Source organism: Perca fluviatilis, chromosome 3 (assembly GCF_010015445.1).
Source record: "Perca fluviatilis chromosome 3, GENO_Pfluv_1.0, whole genome shotgun sequence".
Taxonomy (NCBI): Eukaryota; Metazoa; Chordata; class Actinopteri; order Perciformes; family Percidae; genus Perca; species Perca fluviatilis.
This window is the reverse complement of record NC_053114.1, coordinates 26428369-26450053: the sequence shown is the minus strand read 5'-3', so window position 1 is coordinate 26450053 and position 21685 is coordinate 26428369. Positions and strand designations below refer to the sequence as shown.

The window sequence follows — 21685 nt, the reverse complement described above, 5'->3', positions numbered from 1 at the left end:
CACAGTGTTTATTTAGTTTGCAATGGTGCTAGCTGACTGATGCACAATATGAGTTATCATCAGAGGAATAATATGCCTTTTAATCAAAACACATTTGTATAAAAACACACACACATTAACCTGAAAACAGTATGCACATTTACAATGCAAATTGATCAAAGCTCTTATAAATTCTTTTGTTTCAGATTTAGCTCTTTTTTTCCCCCAGTTTTAATTGTTTTTTGTAACTTGAAGTTTAATTTCCCAAAAACTGACAGGGGTGAAAAGTGATGTGATCTCAGTGTCACGTTTATCCTCTGCCACTTTCTGATGCTCCTTTCTCTCTCCTGAACCACTGGCTTCTCATTTGCACTGCCACTCTTCTGCAGTGTTTTACTGCTTTCCCAGGGGACTCATGCGCTTTTGTTAGCTTTTCTGTGAACACACACGGCCTAATTGGTTGATTAGTTCAGGTTGACTGGCCTTTTAATTGAATAGTAATTTAGATTTGATGTGTCTAATGAAGATCCTAATTTATGGTTTGGCACTCATCCAAGGGTTTGTTTTTGAGAGCAGGAATTAAACAAAAAGGATGAAAGGAAACAAGAAAATGATTTAGTATCTTAGTGCTGCTTTGATAGCACATTAATTAAATCTTTGTATAAGGTGATAACACTTCAGAGCGTTTATCTCCCTGAAATTAAGTGATATAGACAATAGTAAGGCACCGTTATTAGTAAAAACCATTGAGAGTTTAGTATAAGTGTTCAAATCCATGCAGTCTTTTGATTATTTGTCCTAATGGGCAAAAATAATGGGCCTATTTCTCTATACCTTTGAATGCTATGACCACATATACTGGCTGTAAATTATACCCCAAAAGCAACAGATATCACACTCAATTCAAGATATCAATATACTATTAACTGAAAACGATTGAGAGCATGGCTGAGAAGACTGACAGCCATATTCAGCTGCTACGCTATGTTACACTGTGAGCCATTTGCATTGAATTTTGCAAGACTTGAGCTTAGTTCATTTATGACACAACCTGATTTAGGGCACAGAGAAGGTATTGCAAGTAGGGCACAATTACTAAGCATTATTTGTACTGCCATGGTTTTTTTTTTCAAAAGAGATACAAAAAAATTATAGCCCCTCCTTTCACAGTTAAGACAGCTTTTTAGCCAACTAACTGCGTGCTACAAACACCATCAGCATAGTTGGAGTATAAAGGTTTCTCTAAAATAAATGTAACATTTTGTGTTTGCTTAAAAACATTGCATTTGACCTATATTTGAGCCTGCATCGGACCAGGGTTTTGTAAATCTGGATCAGATGTCAGATCTGTGACCAGGGGCGTAGCACAACATTTTGGAATCTGCATTGCAGATGCTAGAATATGGCATTCTCTATGGGCCCCTCCCTGCATCCACCGCTATTCATTCATTCTATCTTCTCCCATGAGGGCCCTGTTTACTCGGTCCATATTCCCCCCCAGTCTGATGCCCCTGCCTGTGACCACTGGCCATACTCATATTTTTCCCCTGTATAGCAATTCTAACCATCCTTGAGCTGAAAGAGAGACTTCTGCAACTGATAAACGTAAGGTAGTTTAACAGTCATAGATAATGAGAAAAATGTATGTTTGCTGTTGCTGAACTGATTATGAGCTGCACTCACACACTAATCTGTGTGTTGTGTACATTGATCAACTTTAATACAAGCAAGCTTATACTATGATGTTTATCTTCCTCTCTTCATTTAAACACCAATTGAGTCTCCATAGTTTCTTGTACTGTATCTGGTCTACACTTGTCTTAGGAGTTTAGCTAAATAGAAGTACATAACTCTGAGTCAAGAGCTGTATCCCAGTTCCATAATATATATTATTTTACATGGAGTTTTGAATGTTTAGAATACACTAAAAAAAGCATATATTCCAAAATGATACTTAATTTGCCTGATTGTTTTGAGTGTGGTGTGTGGACGGTGGTGAGAGAGAATAAAGGCAGAGAATAAATCAATAGAATAGTTAAACCTTCGGAAAACATTTTGCGTCCTTTTTTGTTTTACTCCTAATTTGAAAATAGCAGTGGAGTTCCAAAATCACAGTTTAATTGAAGCCTGTTGGCGACCATCTTGTAGCATTTCCTGTCATTAATTTCTTGTATACTAACTGTCACAGCAGTATACTGTTAAACATACACAGTGCATTCTTATTGTGTTAGTATGCAGTGTAGATCTGGGACACAGCCAAGGATATGTACCGCCACACACCATTTGCATTGTGTACTGCACAATCATGTTTAATTAGTTTTACAGTTTATTTAATAGAACTGTATGTATGTGCTTCTTGTCCTTGGTACACAATGTCCATTCTTTTAATTGAACTGCATGTTCCCAGAGGAGTGAACCTGTAGATTGTAGGCCTATTTCTCTGAGCAGCAGAGCTCGAGTGCAAAGTGAGTTTATAAGCATCAGGGTACTCTTCCACAGTTTAGAGAAATATATCTTCCCTCAAATCCACAATTATGCACAAGGAAGTCACATTTAAAATCAATCAATGGAAACTTGATTTCCCTTTAGCATTGGGGGGATGATCCCAGAAGCCTTTTGACTCCACCTCCAGTGCAGCACAGCTTGGGGCCTTGAATTGAAGTGGTCCAGTCAGTCGTCTGTACTGTAAAATTCCAGCAAAATTCAAAATATAATAAAAATTAAATCCAATCCAACGAATTGTCAAAAAAACATCCCAAAGCTAGCTTTATCCACACCAGTTCAAAACAGCAAAACTCTGTTATTTGCCACAGTTTCACTACCACAATACAGTCCTTTTCATCTTAAAGTTGGAATATACATCCAACTTTCTCTTGATCAGAAATGTTCCCTTTACTTCCTCCATTCATCTTTGTATCCAGGATGCAGGCTGTTTCTTTCATTCTTTGATTTTCTCAGGAATTTCCAGTTATGTGCTGGGCCTTCTCTGTCCCATGTTGTCACCATGGCAAACTGCAGATCTTTCACACTCCAGTTTCTTCTGTTCAGGGGGAGTTTTTTTCTAGACAAAACATATAAAAATCAAAATATAATAAAGCAGGATAATTGTTTCTTGTCTGTGCAGAACATCTAAATCACCCACCATCCGCATCCCCCACCTCCCTTCACCTTCCCTTTGAACCTCATGCAATCATGCACACTTATGCAACAATGTACCTGGCAGTGCTACATAGCAGGCCAAACTAGTGCAGGCATTAGCAACCTCAGGTGTGGGAATCACGCCCTTTCTTGCACACATACGCATTTCTTTGCACTATTTCTCCATCTGTCACTTACCCGCATACTTAAAGCAGTAGTCATTAGTCGCCCTCACCCTCCCTTTCTTAATGAGAAAGCAATTACCATAGATTTCTCCCCAATCCCAGTGGCCTGGCAGCGCTGTCCAAAAACCTGCCTCCCCACCTGCCTTCAGCTCGGCGTCTGCTTCTCTCTCAGATTCGCTTCTCTTCCCTTGTACCTCTTCTCCCTTTCACTGTGGCTGCAGACTCTCTCTCTTTCTCCATCCTCTCTGCAGCCTCTCTCTTTCGCTCCTCCCATCTCTGAGCTCTAGGCTGCTCTGGGTTTTAGACGGATCACTCTCACAATGGTTGATCAATACAGGTATTGATCCACTGGCAAAATGTTTATAAAATCATTCTGGGCAGCTGCAGTGCAGTGGGGAGGGGAGGCGGGGCGACGAGAGGGCCAGCATGCCATGCCATTCGCCTACGAGAGAGCCAGCACAAACCTGATTGGCTGTCTGTCTACCCGCCTTGCCAGGAAGAGGGCTGGCATAGTCGGCGTTTCTTTGTCATTGTTGCTTGGTATACCACAGCCCTCCCTGGCTTACGCTGCTAAACTTTCCAGACCACCAAAGCAGCGGCAGTTTAACCTTCTCGCTGCTCGGTGTTGACTGCTTGCCAAGCAGTGTCGCCCGCTCCCTTTCCTTTAACATCAGCCAAGAAATTAATTTGCATAAATTAGCAAACTGCAGGCAATCCCCAGTCTAATGATCTACTGCCGTTTCATTTACCCTTTCTCCTCTGTCTTAGCGGGAAAACTCTTTCTCCTCAATGCCGCCCTGGCGCTTGCCTACCACATGTCCACATGCCCACTGTGGCAAATGTGTTAGCTCCGAAACCTTGCCCCTGTTTCACACACCAACAGATCAACACACATACACACACCATGGATCCCAGCATGAGCAAATGTAGGGAAGCTCATAGGCTGGCAATGTGTAGAGGAACACATATCCACAGCATGTCCCTATTGTACTGTCATGAGGGAACAGGGAGCAGTCTGGGGACAGACCTTTCCCTTGGCTCTCAGCCTTGCCTCCCTCTTCACTCTCACACTTTGAAGCTTACTGTAAATGAAATGCTTCGGCTCTAGTCTTTGTTATTCTGTTGTGGGGATCATTAGCAACATTAGCAGCAGCACACCAGCCACAGAAGGCACGCTGTTGCTCCACTTGGGAATGCTACTGACAGACTAGCTATAGTATATAGCTACATCACTCAAATACTGGAACAAAAGTGCAGTACAACTAGATAGCCGATTCAAGTGACATGGTTTATCAAAGGCTTTGTAATCCAGGGAGGGGCTCTTGCTTATGTCTTGTTGAGTGATGATATATGAGATGTTTCATTACACAGAGAAGATAATTGCAGCGTGGAGCGCAGTGTGGTGTAACTTTTTCCAGAGTCACAACTCTTGTTGAACCAGACTAACATCTGTCAGCCATAAGGCCAGGCAGCCTCTGTGACCCAGAGTCAACCTCACTCCTGTGGGGTGTGTGGCTTTGTCTGTCCCCCTCCCTTTCTGGCACCTACTGTAGACCCAGATACCCAGATACTGGCCCAAACCACAAAGTCTGGGCCTGCCCCAGCCCAGACCATCTCCTATTAAAGAACCGTGTTAAGCTAATTATGGGAGATGATCCGTATGACAGTAGCTGTCTCAGTGTTGCATTCTTGTAATTAGCTGCAGTAGTTGCTTCTGCTTGGCGCATGTTGGAAAGGACCTCCTGGATTTTCCTAAGCCTCATCCAGTTCACTAAACCTGGAGTGCCAGGAATATGATCGGCACATGACATACACACACATGCACACACAGACAGACAGACAGACAGACACGTGTAGGAAGTGTCACTCACACATACGCTGAAGTGTGGCAATTACGCTAACACATCCAGAACTGGCCACAGCCCATTCATTACCATAACATGTAATGAAGTTTTATCCCTCATCATGTTGTCTGTGGTTGGGGAGTGGTGTGTGGCTGTTATCCTCCACTACTCCAGATGTCTTACAGGCTGTCTCTCTTTCGTGCTGCACTAGACTGAAGACATGACATTCAGTACCCCACCTTTAGACATTTCCCACTTTTTCATCCCTGCTTTTTTCCCCTTGTAAATTTATTTTGACCTCATCCATCTTTGTTTCTTGTCTCCTCCCTTATCCCATTTTCCCCTTTCTGTTTTTACATCCACATACCCTCCCATCTCTAAGAGAGTGTGTTATTTATTTCATCTGAATGCAGGGGCTCTTTGCGGCATGGTTCTCACAGTAATCAATTTCAGCTCAGACAGCATAACCAAACAAAGCGCGGCACTCATTTCAGCATGGGCATAGATGTAACCCATCTCTCTCATTTTCTCCCTCCTGCTCCTTCATTGGAAGACATTTTGTTCTCACTCTGATGCCATTATGTCAATCACCACAGACATGTGGTGATGTGTGAATGCAGCTGCTAAATGAGTCATGGCAAGCAGTGATCATTAGAGACTAGAGAGTTTACATCTGTTAATGTATATGCCAGTTTTGTTGCATATGATTGTGATCTTTCAGTCTGTGCATACATGGAAGTTATATCAGTTTTTACTCTGTTTTGTGGCTTTTAGGACACACAAGTGTGTACGGCATGTTGTTTCTGTGAAGGACTGGATTTTTTCATTCAGCATTTTCAGAAACTCTTTGTCCTTATTGGGGGACAACCTCCTACTGCTGTATGAATGAGAAAGACTCGAGCTGCCAGCTCGCCTGTATCCTTTTCTCTGCCAGCCATCCTCTTTGTACAGCAGTTGAGACCGCTGGATTGGCCTCTTCCCTTGCTCTGCTTTTATTGATTTCAGCCAGACATAGAGAAAGACAGAAAGAAAGGGCCTTTTCAGGAAGAAGTTAAACGGTCAAGTAGCAGGTGGAGGGTGGCTTTCACCACTTTATTGACGAGGTGGAAAAATGTCACTATTATGGAGGCCCTTGCAGCAGACAGTGAGCTGATTGGATGAGTGCCCCCAGGTCAGAGTGGAGCACGTTTCCCCTGCAGCCAAACAAGAGCAAATAAAAGTGCAGAGGAATCCGCTTGAACTAGAGGTGAGGTTTCTCTCTACTAGGCCTCTCTGTAGGCAACATTTCTCTGGGTGTATAGGCAAAGTGCTTGGAACTTGAACCGAGTTCTGATCTCTGGTGGACTTCTTCCCTCTGATCTCTCTTCTCAAAGCATTCTGGGTTTGCATTTTATAGCTCTATAGGGACTTCCATGTTTTATATGTTACACAAGCCCATGATACATACAGATGTTGAACTAGTGCTACACTGCTACAGCAATGGGTGAGAGATGAAGAAATTGATAATGATTACACAAAGACTGAAGGTGGCGATCACGCCGATCGGACAGAGACATGTCGCTGCAGATGCAGCCATTTCAAAGATGCCAGTGCAGGCAGAATTTGGCAAAATGGCTGACTGGGGGCTGACTGGCCTGAGTTTGACATTTATGAGTGGTGTCTCAACACTCTCACATATTTAGAATATTTAACAATTTATTTGTGATTGGAAATACAGAAGGATAACGCAAAGTACACCAGGCTCACTGTATCGTAAGATATTGGGCAGGTGTCACTTTGTGATGGCCCCTAAAGTCAGAGGAAATAGTTTATTGATTTAAGAATGTGTGAAAATGAAAGGGAACATATGCGATATTTGCAAAAAGTGACTGGGGGTACAGCATTGGATCTGACTTGTGAGACTCTAAATGGCCCCTGACAGAGAGAAGGTTGTGAATGGCTGAGGGTTCAAATAAAAGCCACTCTCAGGCCCTGCCTCGTGACGTCAATCAGTCTAATTAGCCCGGCATATCATCTGGCTGCCCCTGCTAGCAGCACAAGACAGACCTCTGGAAAGGTCAGCATGCCACAGCAGAGACAGAGCAGTGCTTAATCAGAGGTGAAATGGTTTCTTTTCCAAATTGATTCCAGTTCGGATCAGACAAGAGTGTCTTGTGTTGAGCCACTTAAAGACTTAAGGGAAAGTCGGCAGGCGCTTTTAGGAGGGCTTTTAAAACAAGACATTAACAAATAAAAACTGCTCTGGTGACATCTGGACCAGGGCCCAAAGAGCAATGGGCCATATGAAAGATCTGTCTGTCTGCCTCTATCTTAATCTCTTTCTGGTTTCTTTTCTCTGTTTTCCTCTCTCTGTGTATCTCTTTATCTCCCGCTCTGCATGAGAAACAGTACACATTCACATACAAACGAACTGAGAAAATTCATGCAAACTCTGCAGGACACATTGTCCTTCTACATAGTAAAAAAAATTGTAAAATCACTTATGTTATGTTGACACAAAACAGTACGAAATAAATATTTTGTCTTCTCTCTCACAAAGTAAACTAAGTGCCATTAACACTGGACCCCTGAGGCGTTATATCATTTTACACCCTCTTTAAAACTCTTTTTACAACAGGCTTGTCACAGTCATGTATACATAGAAGGAAACATCTGAGCTTGCCTACACACACACACACACACACACACACACACACACACACACACGTATATCTGCACACATACATCTGCACACTGCATATTCACCAACTCCCTTATGCTGAATGCATAATATATGTAATGAAATAATGTTTCCAGTGGGGATGGTTGTGGCTGGGGGATGGAGATGTGTAGTGAATATCAATGCGGCTCCCCCCAGACTCCTTGGTTCAATTGCTGTGATGGTGGGGGGTAAATGAATATGTGGGAGTGAGCTTGAAGCTTTATCCCTTTGCCCAAAGCTACAGTGAGGAGTCCACACAGATAGAGGAGGGGGTTCTTCACTGGCCCACTCAGTCATTATGAACTTAAGATTTATGCATTCCAAGTGATGGTGTGTCCTTTGTTGTCCCCTGTTGTCCTCCCATGTCCAAGCTGTTGCTGAATTGTTGAATTTTGTCCTCTGTCTTAAAGAGCAACTACTTAAATGCTAATGCTGACTAATACAATAGTTTTAATTAAAAGGAAAATCTAAAGCATGATGCATTTGTGGCATGTAGACAGATACACAAGCCAATGACATAGAATAGACTCTACCCTTCAGATAGTGGCTAGTCCTACTATACCACAGACACTAGCTACATGAGTTCAAGCTGCTCTGAACCACAGCTTCTCCAGGAAATCTCAATGAAAATCAACGGAGAGACAAATTACATTTCCCCCTGTGCCTCACCTTGACTGACTCAAGTGAGCTCATCTGTTCCATCTTGTCAGAGTGGAGATGCTGTGTCTCTGTCAGCCGGGGCTTTGATGTTTTAAACATTACCATTAATAATGTTTTCAGCATCAAAATTAATTGCTTTGCTACTGTGTCCTGCTCGCTTCATCCTAAGCTGAAGCATGCATAAATCAAAACTAACTACCTTTGTCTTGAAATTTTGAGGTCAGGAATTTGGGATGAGACCAAACTTGAGTGTGGCCAAGTAGAGAGTGTGTGTGTGTGTGTGTGTGTGTGTGTGTGTGTGTGTGTGTGTGTGTGTGTGTGTGTGTGTGTGTGTGTGTGTGTGTGTGTGTGTGTGTGTGTGTGTGTGTGTGTGTGTGTGTGTGTGTGTGAACATATGTTGCACAAAGAAATACAGTGCAAACATGTATGTGTGAGTTTGTGTAAAGAGTGTAGATGTTTAGGGTACTTTTCCATGACTCCCATTTCAGTCTAATGATGAAATTTGAGCAAAAGATGCTGCATGATCTAGAATGCATGAACTTTTGCCCACATAACTGGAATGCCATTCAGACATGGTGACTCTCTCTTCTTTTTTTACAACAAAAGTTGAAATATTGGAGCTGTCACTGAGTTAGCTTTGGGATGTCGTTCATTGCAGGATGTGGTAACTTTTGAATTAGTTTGGATTAGACGCTAGAGAAGTATTTTTGTGACTTCCAGATGTTCTGTTATCTATAATTCCCAGCTGTGTTCTGAGAAGTTAAATGAGCTGGAAAGTTTCTGTCCAAGTTCTGTTATACTCATCAAACTCAGGGAAATGTAATTAGTGCCTTTTTGAGATCACATAGCCTAGCAACTCACTCCTAAATAAACAATAAAAAAAAATTGCCTTCCTTTTTCATTTAGCCACACCTCTTATATGCCAAGCACCTCCTATTGAGTGGCTTTGGCCCTACCCAGTCTATGGGGCCCCGCAATGTGAAGACAGGGTGAGGAATGTGTGAAGCATCCAAGGAAACATGAACTGCGATTTTCCCACAAGTATGAAAAAAACAGAGTCCATGGCTGTGGAATCTTTCTGACGCAATCAGCTAGTGGGATGGCTGCTGTACAGTTGGGATTTGGACAGGGGCTCAGGTCAGGGTGTTGTTAAAGCTGTAGTCTTAGGACTTAAAGATCTAAGCTGGACCTGGGTGGGTTAGGGATCTGCTGACAAGGGTAAAACCTGATGAGCAAAACTGGATGGAAAGCTTGCAGGAGCTACTGGATGGGCCCATTTGGAAGCACTCCATTGTTCTATAGTACTATTTCATTTTTAACAGGCATCTGTGGGGCAGCCTATTAATTGTTTGTTGGCCAAACCATCATTAAAAAAGCAGACAGTAGGGTGGCTTTTACAGTGATATGAGAGGAAGCACAGAGCTGAAACAGGAGAGAAGCATCAGTGAAGAGGCCCCAAGAGGCCCTGCTAGATACCCAGATGATTACCACGCTACCGTTGCCTCTGTAATTCTTCATACATTAAGACACACGGTTGAAAGGAATTCCCAAACACAAAAACAGAGCAAACTTCAATGAGTCTCTCTTTCTTTCCTGATCTAATTATCGCTGCCCCCATAATCGCTGTTATATTCATCATAGTGCTCAGTATTTATAGGGTCTGTTTTCATCATAGTAATAATGTCACTCTGGAATTCCCATGCAGAGAGAGAGAGAGAGAGAGAGAGAGGCATACATCATAGAGTATATAGAGGAAGCAGCTGGATATAGGGAGGGCTGCTTCTTGCATCCAGATATCATTTGATGTTACGGAGGCCACAACAACAGAACTGATCCACTCCCTCCTTGCAAATGCCCCCTTGTTTTGTCTGGACCTTCCCCTGCCTCTCCACTGTGGAGACTCCAGATGAACTGGGTTCAGCTCGGCGCTTGATCCTTGACTGGGTCCTGGAGCTGCCACAGAGCCGGCCTCACTTTCATAGAATCTTTGGATTGGAACTTGGAAACCTCACATTAGGCAATTTACTGTATTAACAGTCTTTCTTTCTTTTTTATTTGGCTTTTTACGGTATAAACTATCTTTCTTTCTTTCTTATTTGGCTTTTTACTGTATCAACAGCATTTCTTTCTTTCTGTTTGTCTTTCTGTCTTTCCACCTCTACACCACACAGCTCTTCAAGTCTGCATCCAGCTTACTCTGCTCTCCTGTTCCCTCTCTCAACTCTCCATCTCTCCCTGCCCCCCTCCATCGCCAACCCACCCCTATTCTGAGGAAGCCCACTGCCTTCTATTCTCTGCCCCCACAATGTTGCTCCCAGTATTTGGGTATATATTTAACACCCACATGTGAGGCCTGGTGAAAGTGCCTGGGGAATGGAAAGGAAAACAAGCATGCCCTCTCTCCCGGCCTTTTAGTGCTAGTCTGCTATAAATACCTCCGGGTGGCGCGCCAGTTCCAGCACCAGTGGCATGGGAACCTCTCTCCCTCCACTGGTCCATTGCTTGGCCACTCAAGTCCAGTCTGGGAAGGCTTTAGCCGGCAGGCTGGCCTAAAGGGTGGGTGCGTGGGTAGGTGTGTGCAATGTGGGCGGTGTAGGGAAAAAGTATGAAGGACTGTGTATGGAAGTGGTGGTCTTTCTGTGTGTTTTGTCTGCGTCTCTGAGGAGCATCCCTGTGTCTTCTCCCTTCCTGTCATCTCCCTTTTCAAAAGACTTCATGTATACTGCATTTATGCTGTTTGCCTTATGAAGATTGTATGAATATGTGCTTTTCAAACTGTTAAAAAAGAGATCCTCTTTTTTTTCACTGCGATGAAGCGTTTGTTATGTTACTCCCCCAAAAATTGATTTAGACTTTTCAAAGGTTTGTTCTTCACAGTGCTGTCTCCCTGTGTCGATGCACGACAGGCTCAGCTCATATTTTCAGAGTTTGAGGTAATAGTTTTAAACTGACAGACTAAACATCTCTCTCCCTGGCTGTTCCACTTCTACAGAGTAAATAGTTTCATATGCACACACACACACACACACACACACACACACACACACACACACACAAACTGGGTGAATGACTTATTCTAATGATTATTTATTTTTGGTTTATGGGGGTTCAGAATAATTTGTTGGGTTGTAAGTTAAAAGATATGGGCCTTGTGCCTCTTACGACACTTTTTAACCTTTTCTGCCTCTCCTCATTTGAAAATGTTTTGTACAGTAAATGCAAGGCAGGACATTTTTTTTGGCATTTAAGTCCACTAAAATACATTACCACTTATGGATTTAGTTATCAAAAAATATCACTGGATTTCTGTGAATAGATTGTGTCAGCTTAAAAAAAAGACACACTCTACATCAAAGCTTTTTGTTTGATCATTTAACATACTGAGTCTACAGATGAAATGTATCTGTTGTTCCTTTTCCCCCTCACACCTCTTTGCATTCTCCCCATGTCTCTTTTTCTCTCCCTCTCCTTTCCTCTCTCCCACCCCTACAAGGCTCACTTGTTATTTTTTCGTACAAGGTCCTGTAATTAAGTTTGACATAAGCACAGGGATTAAATATGCGGTTGAGGAGGGAGAGAAAGGAGCTCTGTTACAATCTCAAGGCCAGCTGTAAAATGGAACCAGATTGCGACACTTGGAGTTTGAAAGTTTGGGAAAGATGCCGAGACTGGAGCTGTGTTCTACCGACAGCGGGATCTGAGTCTTTCTCCAGCTTTAGAGCAGCCATAAGTGTCTCCAGCAAAAAAAGCTAATATTAAAACTCCTTAGGCAGAAGACTAACACTTAGTCCGATCCAATAATAATTTATTTTTCAGCTAAGAGACTGGCAACTCCTCCAACTAAACATTAACCATTGTCTGTCCAACCAGATGACTGATAACCTTACCCCAGCCAAAATCTCTGCTGCCAAAATAATACTAAAAAGCAAAATGCTCACTAGTTAACTGCACATTTACAATCTATGAGAATAATTGTTTCCAAAGAAAACTATCGGTAATTTGTCCTCCTTGTCTGCCAGTTTATACGTAGTTATCAAACCTGATTAAAACCTGCTGGCAACTACAGAACAAAGGTAAGAAGCAGAGTTTTTAAATATGTTTAAAGGTAACCAAACTAATCTTATAAGTAAAGACAAAAAGAGAAATCACACCCATAACGTCCTACTGATGGTAACAATGGAAAAGTGATTGTAACTATTCCATAGCATGCAGCAGGCTATCACTCAATCACTGACACCAAATATAGAAATATAGGCTAAGATCAGCCCCCAGTGCACCGAGCGTGTCGATAGGATTTTCTTCTGTTCTGAACTCTGAGAGGTCTCACATGGAACTTTGCATTCTTAAATAACTCTGGCAAAACGCTTTAATCTTAATGAGTCTGAACAGCAAATCTCTCATCTGCAGCAAAAAGGATTAGGAATGCAGAAAAAAAGACTGCCGTTCCACTTTGATGAATTGTGTTTAGAAAATCCCTGGGCATGAAGTTCCCCCAATGAACAAAGCGTTAGGCGAGAACGGATGCTTTTAAACAACACAACTTATCTGAGAAAAACAGAACATGCATTTAAGTGAAAATACAAAAGCAGAGCTGATTCGACTCCTCTGCAAATGATAAAAGTGACTAACTCTTTTCCTCAATCCACTTAGCTACTTTTAGAATCAAACCTGGAGTAGCTTTGCACAAATTACGTGCATTGTGTTTTCAGTGCTTCATCAGTGGCTTGTTTATTTATTCTGAATGATGCGTTCTGCCATTGTTAAGCATAAATAAATGAATCCATAATTTTGCCTCTTGGTAGAAGCTCTTGAAATGGGTGATGCAGTGATGAAGAAGGGAGTTGATGAACAGAGACAGTTCAGTGCCAAGAGCTGTTGCTTCCAAAACAACAGAAACTCTGCTGCTTCCAGTGTAGCTTTTCTCATCGCTTAAGAAGACCTTTTTTTTTTTTTTTTACCAAGTGTGGAAATGTATTTAGTTAAGTATGCTATTATGCAGAGGTGTTTATTTGTATTTGATTAATACATTATTGATAATATGTTAATGTAATCCAAATCATAGCAGTTCAGCATTTACTTGATTAATTATTACTCTGTGCTGTAATTTCCCCAAACAGTCTCTCTGAGTGGTAGGGGTTAGAGCAGTAAGCCTCTGGCTAGTTCAGACTGCTCAAACTACAAAGAGCCTTACTGCACTGGGACCTGCTCTTGGTTCTCCCTTTCCAACCCCCCACCCACCTCCCCAAATGCCCCCAGGCCTTAAGAAAACTACTCTGGCTCATTCTTCGCTGTATTTATTTTACCTTTCTTTCCAAATCAGCGCTCCTCTTTGTTTCCTGTAATGGACGTAAGAAGGAGATATTGCTGATGCAGGCCAGACATACAATCCATATTAATGAGAAAACATGGCTGAGCCAGATATACAACCTCCTGAAATAAATGAGCATATCACCAGGGTGTGATTTTTTTAATAAATATACATAATTTTCCTCCTGCTCAGCACATGTCTCTGTGTTGCAAAGACATCAATGTTGTGTGTGTAGAGTAGTGATAAATATTGCCATGCACTTGACCTATATTGATCCCCCAGTAGGATGTATACCCACTCCACTACGTTGAGCCTAAACATCTGGTCACCAGAGTGCTCCTTTGAATGACAGATAACATCTGGGAAGTCTGCTGCTATCACAGGAAACAATGTTCCTATCTCCCCCTCCCCGCCCCTCTATCTCTCTTCACTCTCTCCCCCTTGTCCCTCTTTCCCCATGTCCTGATCATAAGCACATCCCTCTCATTGATTTCCCATTAACCCCTTCTAGACTGTGAGTATCTGCCCACCCAGACACGCAGACACCAATAGGATTGATTACTTACATAATGGCATCACTATGGCTGCCCGTTCTCATCAGTCTGACCAGGTCTGCAGGCTGGTCCAGTTCATCTCCAGCTGTCTGCTGCATTCTCTCCCTGTGGTTTTTTTTGGGCTCTTCACTGCATTTTCAGTACTTCCTTCCTTCCCTCCTCCCTTCCTTTGTTTCTTTATTTCTTTATCTCACTCTTTCCCTCCTTTATTTCCCTCTTTAACATTCTTGTCTTCGTCATTATCTGTGATCCTCATCTTCCTCTTCCTCACAGTTCCCTGTTACTGTAATATTCACCTGGCATTTAGCATCATGTCACACATGTAGAACCACAGTACAGTATTACTTTTACAATACCGTGATGATACGTGTGTGTGTGTGTGTGTGTGTGTGTGTGTGTGTGTGTGTGTGTGTGTGTGTGTGTGTGTGTGTGTGTGTCTGTACGTGTGTGCAGATATCTTACTAAATGAGCTTGCAGGTATGTGCAGAGTAGTGTCATTGAGGAAAGCAGTTTGCAATTTATTTTAGACAGGAGTCTATTTATTTAGTTGCATCAAAATAGCAGTGCAACTTTAGCTTCAATTACTATGAACACAGACTAACTTTTGAAAAATACTCGCCAGTGCTATTACAAAAAAATATTAAACTTGTTTCTGTGTGTGGGTGGCTGTGTTAATGTGTGCATATGTGTAGATTTTCTTGTTGAACAGACTGTGTGTTAAAATATATACTTACATGAAAGGATGCCATCACATCTGTCTCACTATGTGTTTCCTCCCTCACTTTGGCAACTGCTTTGGCGGCAGAGATAAACTAAATGTGTTTGTTAGGTTGTGTTTGTGAGCCACAACAGAGGCAAGTTAGAAAAAGCCCTTCATTTAAGCATGGCGTGCCTCCATCAGTCCTAGTCTCTGATGTACAAAGAGCCCAGAGGAAGGAGCTTCACAGCTGTTTGTAAACTATGAGAACAGGAAAGGTCAACAAAGTAATGCAGTGTGTTTTTTGTAACGCATTTTCATCTCTCTCTGTTCCATAGTGAGACAGCAGGGCTGCGCCCTGCCTCAGTAGTACTGGTGCATTTAAATTACTGTTCTTGCCCGGAGAATAATGGTGAAAGCATAACCCCATTGTATTCTTTGATAAACTCTGGAAAAGGCACGGTATAAGCTGAGGAACAGGCGCGGTTTAAGGGCACAATTGCCTTGCAAATCTACCATGGCAAAGTTTTTCTAAGAGAGAGAGAGAGAGAGAGAGGGAGTAAGAGAGTGGTGAGAAGAAGGGTATATGTTGAATCGACGGTTGAGGGGAAAGACAAGGAAGAGGGAGATGGAGAATCCAGCATGTGGGTCCCTGTGTTGCAGGGACATGTGTTATCTCTGGGTGCAGAGGTCTTTGTTTGCAGGGCAGAGAGGTAAAGATTTCCTCTCCATGTCAGCGCCTTTCTTTAGGGCTCAGCACAGCGAGGACAATAGCAAACTAATCCACTACTGAATCAGGATTAATATTCAAGCTGCAAATATTAATTCACAGCCAAAAGGAGGAAATGCAGAATATGTCAAAAATGCTCAAACAAATAAAGAACAAAAAAGCCCAGGATCCTTGACCAAAAATTCCATCCCGAGTCTTTCACATGAGTGCATTATTTTTACTGGGTCCTACAGTCTCGTCTCAGCATTCTGTTTGATTTCTGTATTAATCTTCATAATGATTTTCTATAGAAGAGCGAGAGCTGGGGGAAGCCGAAGAGCTGCATGTTGTTTTTGGCTATTCTCCTCACTAAGCTCTGGATTTAAGATCTGGATTTGAATATTTATGATAGAAAATAATAGAGGTTATAAAAATAAGTCCCTGCAGAGCTGGGCTGTAAGTTATAGGGGTAAGCAATGCCTCCCACATCAAAGAAGCCTGGAGTTGGCCAGTAGTTTGATGCCTGTAAAAGCCTATAGCTCTTCAGCCTGGCCCAGCAGAAGGTGTGGCTCTTCTGAACACATATGATCCAGAAGTGTCACTCACTATCAGAGTGGTCATGAGTTCCCAAAATTTTGTAAAACTTAAGTTATTTAGTTCAATTAAGTGTTGTCTCCCTCAAAAACAAGTGAAAACAAATCTGCCATCAGGGTGAGATCGTTTGACTTGTTTCAAATATAGTTGCACTTGTTTTGAGATTGAATCAAGTGACAGTATTTGTAACTGACAGGTGGATTACTCCTCTAGTTTCAACATTATGTCACTTGATCCAAGAAAATGTTTTAAGTATGCTGGTTTGCATTTGAAACAAGTGACACTTTGCCTCCTGTTTGACAGCTTTTTTATTTTTCATACAATACTTAGATGTTAAGACTTATGATGATGATGATATTTTGGAGAACTTTGGAAATGAAATGCTCTCTCTGCTGTTCTCTTCTTGAGTGTCTCAGTAGCGGGGCAGAGCGACCTGTCCCAACAACATGAGGAGTTAACATGGGCTTTCAGGGGCCAAGCCTGACGGTGTTGTGTGAAACAGAAAATGTTTGATACACACTGACTGTTTGCTAGTAACACTGTACTAATAGTCCGTTGCTGTCAAATCTGTTTTTATAATAAACTGAGGTGTTTAATATTTCACCTACCAGTCTCAAGTAGTTTTTGTGTGCTACATGAGAAAGAATGAAGGGAAATAGAACAACGTTTTTACACTGGATTAGTGCTTTATTATTGTCCAAACAAGCATGCATGCACGTCCACAACACACTGCTTTCAGCACACACACACACACACACACACACACACACACACACACACACACACACACGCTCAACCACATAATCCCACACTAGGGGGTAGAGGCCTGTTGTATACTGAAAAACCATTGTGATTTTCAAAGGGGCTTCACAGAGGCTCCAACCATTGATAAGGTCTAATGTGATGAGGGACTGTAAACTTCATCTTTTATACATGGCAACATAATGTGAAAGGTCAGCTTATCTTAATCCTCAAATCTGCAGCATCCAGGCCTGTGGCCCCATTTCATGAAGTTAAAGAAATAATCTTAGAGTCCATTCTGAAGACGGCCCTTATTATCTTCTCCGCAAGGTCCAATCAGAAGATATCATTAGAGTGTACTATGAATGCACTGTAAGGAATGATTATTTCTCTTTTCTAATCGGCCCCAATCATATCATAGAATCAGTTGGACTGTGTGCTCATGGTGAGAAGCTTTATTATGTCCAGTGATTAATCATCAAGCACTGCCCTTATCCCTCTTAGACACACAGCACACTGCTGGCCTGGTTCACGGAGGTTAGAATGGGAAACATCACCTTCATCAGCACTGGGCTTGCCTGATTTTCCATATACTCTTCAGTTCACCCTCACCATTAGCCTTATACAGTAAAATGCTGTAGCGTATCATCATCTGAAGGATATGAACATGGTTTTAAAACCAGTTATTCACTCAGGCTCCATGTAGAGGCTAATCAGTGCTGGGTTATAAAGAAGCACACTATTATGTTGTTTTTGTGTGCATCTTTAAACGTGCCTTACCATCCTGATATGGCTTACTCTGGATTTTTGTTTGTTACCTCGTTGATCTGTTTCAATCTGCTCCCTTCCACGACTACCAACAGAAATGTCTTATTGATTTAAAAAATAAGTTACAATGTGTCCTTAAATTCCAAACAAATTGAGGACAGATTACGTATACAGCCGTGAAGTGGAAGTCACTACCGTATTTTGTGAATTAACGCAGGTCATAAAGGTTATTGTCTCAAGACCAAGTTTGGGCAATTTGTTGTTTAGGAATCCTTTGTTCTCAACTGAAAGTGTGTCAAATGTAGACAGATTGTGAAATATTTATTCCTTGACTGCAGATCATATTAGAGTGTTATTGTTTGTTTCGTTTTGTATTCCAACCCTAATTTGCCAGGGGTACAGTTTCTCAGGAAGTCTAACAAACACACATCAACTTTAACAAAGGTAGACCCTATCCTGTAGCCTTAATTAGAAGGAAATTGTAAACAGACGCACGCCTTTCTTTTACGGATTATCCATACTTTATGACTGAATGTTTGAAGTTATGCGGGATTCTGAATCAGCACTGCTCGAGTGGTGCTCTTATAGGACATTGTTGTCTTCAATTATTTTCAGTTATATTCCCGTCTGTAAGAGGCAGGGGATCATTTATTATTTAAAGATGCAATCGTTGCTGTTTATCTGGGATTTTTAAAACCGGGTTATCTTTTCGCGTAGTTTTTTTTTTGATTAAAGGAACAAAGTGTAATAAAGTGCAGTTTCAAACAGATGCTTGTCTCTCTAGCGCGAGAGCTCATCTGCCATTATTGTGATTTAATATGAACGGTGCCAAGCAGCTGCCGAGAGACGAGATCTAACGAGCATCGGGATGCTTTAGTATGTACATAAAGGGTCTCGCACAGACACAAGCTGGTGCAGACGCACGTACACACACAAATACACATTTAGTCACAGACTAACAATCACAGATGTCTTTATCCGTATGTTGTAGCAAAAGAGGGTTGACAGACTCATAGCCAATTGTTTTGCAGCTGGATTAATGGATTTTCTTGGGAATAACTAATGATGATTTGAACAAATACGGCTCAATATCATATTCCTTTAACCTAACCATCTTGAGAGCAAAAAAAAAAAAAAAACAGAACTGTACTGCAATTGGTCAATATATCTTGCTACAACATCCTCTATTTCATTACTCAATAAAATTGTCATACACAGAGCTTCATCCCCCAAGTGCACCCTAAGAATAGAATATTTTTCCAAGTTTGAAAAGCAGTCGTAGTTCCAGTCCTACTACTACATGTCCCTGTTCTTACACATATTGTTTTTTAAACCCCAAAGCCCCACAACTCTTGTGTTGTGTCCCTCTTATGGTCACTAGTATCCACTTGCCCCACCATCACTCTTGTTACTTCCAATACTTAACTTTACACTGAAGCCTTTGCCCCTGAGACCCTAGTGTTGGGAGATTAGTCCAGCCTCAACTGAAGTAGACAAACTGCAATCAATACCTGATATAAGCAGTCCGCCAGGGTCAGGCGACCTTGCTGTATGGCACCCACGGCAACTCTAGTAAAGTCCTTATAAATTCTGGGTGACTGACCCCTGACGACCTGGGCAGATAAGGTCAGTCTGGCCAGAGTGACTTAGAGCCAAGAAGCCAGTGTCCAGTCAGTCTGGCTGTCCTATAATGAAGTGGTCAGTATTGCCTTTCTGTCACTCAGCAATTACTGGGAGAGATATGGAGCCATAGATAGGTGCTGAATGCACAGGGAGGCAGCGGCCACAGAATTACATTCACAAGGCAAAGGACCGGTAAAGTGACATGTAAACTACTCTAATATGGACTGGTAATGACTGGACGCAAGATGGATCGAAAGGAGTCTGACAACTTTAGTGGGACTGCATTACTGTACATGTGTGCATGCAGGCATTACTGTAAAGCTTATGGTTAATAGCTGTATTTAAAAATCTGATGATTTGCTGCAAGAATAAACAGTCATGCAGTATAACACCATTGTATGTCTCCTTTACTGGAAGCAGCGTTCTTTACATTATGCTTAAAATCATACTTCAGATAGCGTTCAAATTATTCGATTATTCTATTTGCAGATTCATTTAAATGTACTGTAGAAAAGAATGGATATCAATCACTATGGAAGACCTTATAATGTATTACTGATGATCCTAGATAATCAGTCTAGAGAGAGTGACTGATAGAAGGTGTCCCAAATGTATTAAACAGGCTGTACTCGATATTCAGGAAGAAAAAGGTCTGAGACTGCCTCCACACGGCTTTCGCAGACCGCTCCCCAACTTGTCAAATATGCATGCTTTGTCACAGCGCACAAGGCACTCACATGCACTAACATGCACACATGGCCAGACCGGCTATCAAAACAAAGAACAGAGAAGCTCAGCTTACAACACACAGAAGGAGTGTGACTTCCTTCTCTGCTCAGGATGCCATTACTCCTACATAGAAATATTTGTTTACTGCTATATTAATGAGAAGAGACCAGATTAAAAGACAAACGGACCGACATGCAGGCAGAGGTCATGCAGCCTGCCCAAATAGAGGCATGCGCATGTCACAGAGTTTCTCCCATGGCCTGTTGTGCTCCCAGACACAGGTCAGGAGCTAGGGAATCCCCAAAGCCATCCAGCTGCTGACAACAGAGACTCTGCATTCTTCTGTCTGCTAACTATTTAGTTGTCAGTGATTTGGTTAAGTGGAATTGACTTTTATCTGCGGTGTGCTGTGGGGCTGCCACTGGCAATTCAGAATCCCCCTTCCTCAGCTCCTGTCTTAGCCTGGTGTCACATCCAGCACATTGCTATTGGCAGCTGAGCCAGGCCTAATCAATAGCCCAGGTCAGGGATGGCCCGCGGCTCTGCTGTGGGTGGGCTATTGATCCGACACACACACTCCCACAGGTCGCTCTGACAAACTGGGAAGTGGCCTCGGACGTAGTGGGAGAGAGAAAGAGGAAGAAAGATGACAAATTAACAGCGCTGCTTTCTGTCTGCTGTAACTGCTGACAAAAAACTGTCACGGAAATTAAATTATTTATTGATTAGCACAGAATGTACTGCATGTACTCTTTATTTAAGATTAAAAGGATCATTATTCAAATTGATATTTCAAACAGATTTTAAAAAGCTGAGCACACATTGAAATCACATCCAAGAGAAACAGATGCAAGCCTATCATTACCATACAAGGCCTCTGCCCCTGTCTGTCTGTCTGTCTCTCTCCTCCTATTCTTTCAGTCTGGCTGTGTGGATCCTCTGTTGTCACTCTTTCAGACCTGTGGCCAATGAGCAAGAGTCTAGTTATTTTTGTTGAAGTTATAAATGTTGCTCCCCGAGCACCTCATCAGCACCACAATAAGAACTCTTGGGAACAATTAAACATGGGCTTTAACTCAAGTCTAACCACAGAGGTAAAAATAATCGCACAATGTTTCCAAATGGAAGTGGCTTCAAAAGAGCTATTCAGTTATCACAAACTGTCTGCCTCTCCTGCCTGTATTCCCTAACTCTGTCGCTGTGGAACTATTGGAACATATGACAAGCATATTTACCCAGCTTCACAAACCAGGCCCATGTGGAATTCAAAGTCTTTTTTTACATGCTTTTTTTCCATCGCTGGAATTGACAGTTGAATAAATATGTATTGTCTATGAGACTTTGTTGTCATATACGGGAGATCCTCTGCAGAACAGGCAATTATATATGCCATTACAGGAATATGTCTTGTTCTGGTTACAGGGAAATTAAGTTTCTCCGGAAATCTTTCTCATT

General features: G+C 42.0%; 1 protein-coding gene across 4 annotated transcripts in view; it reads left to right on the top strand.

Annotated features, from left to right (window-relative positions):
- zfhx3 (zinc finger homeobox 3) overlaps positions 1 to 21685 on the top strand; it is a 210335-nt gene that overhangs the window by 34432 nt on the left and 154218 nt on the right. The window lies entirely within an intron of this gene.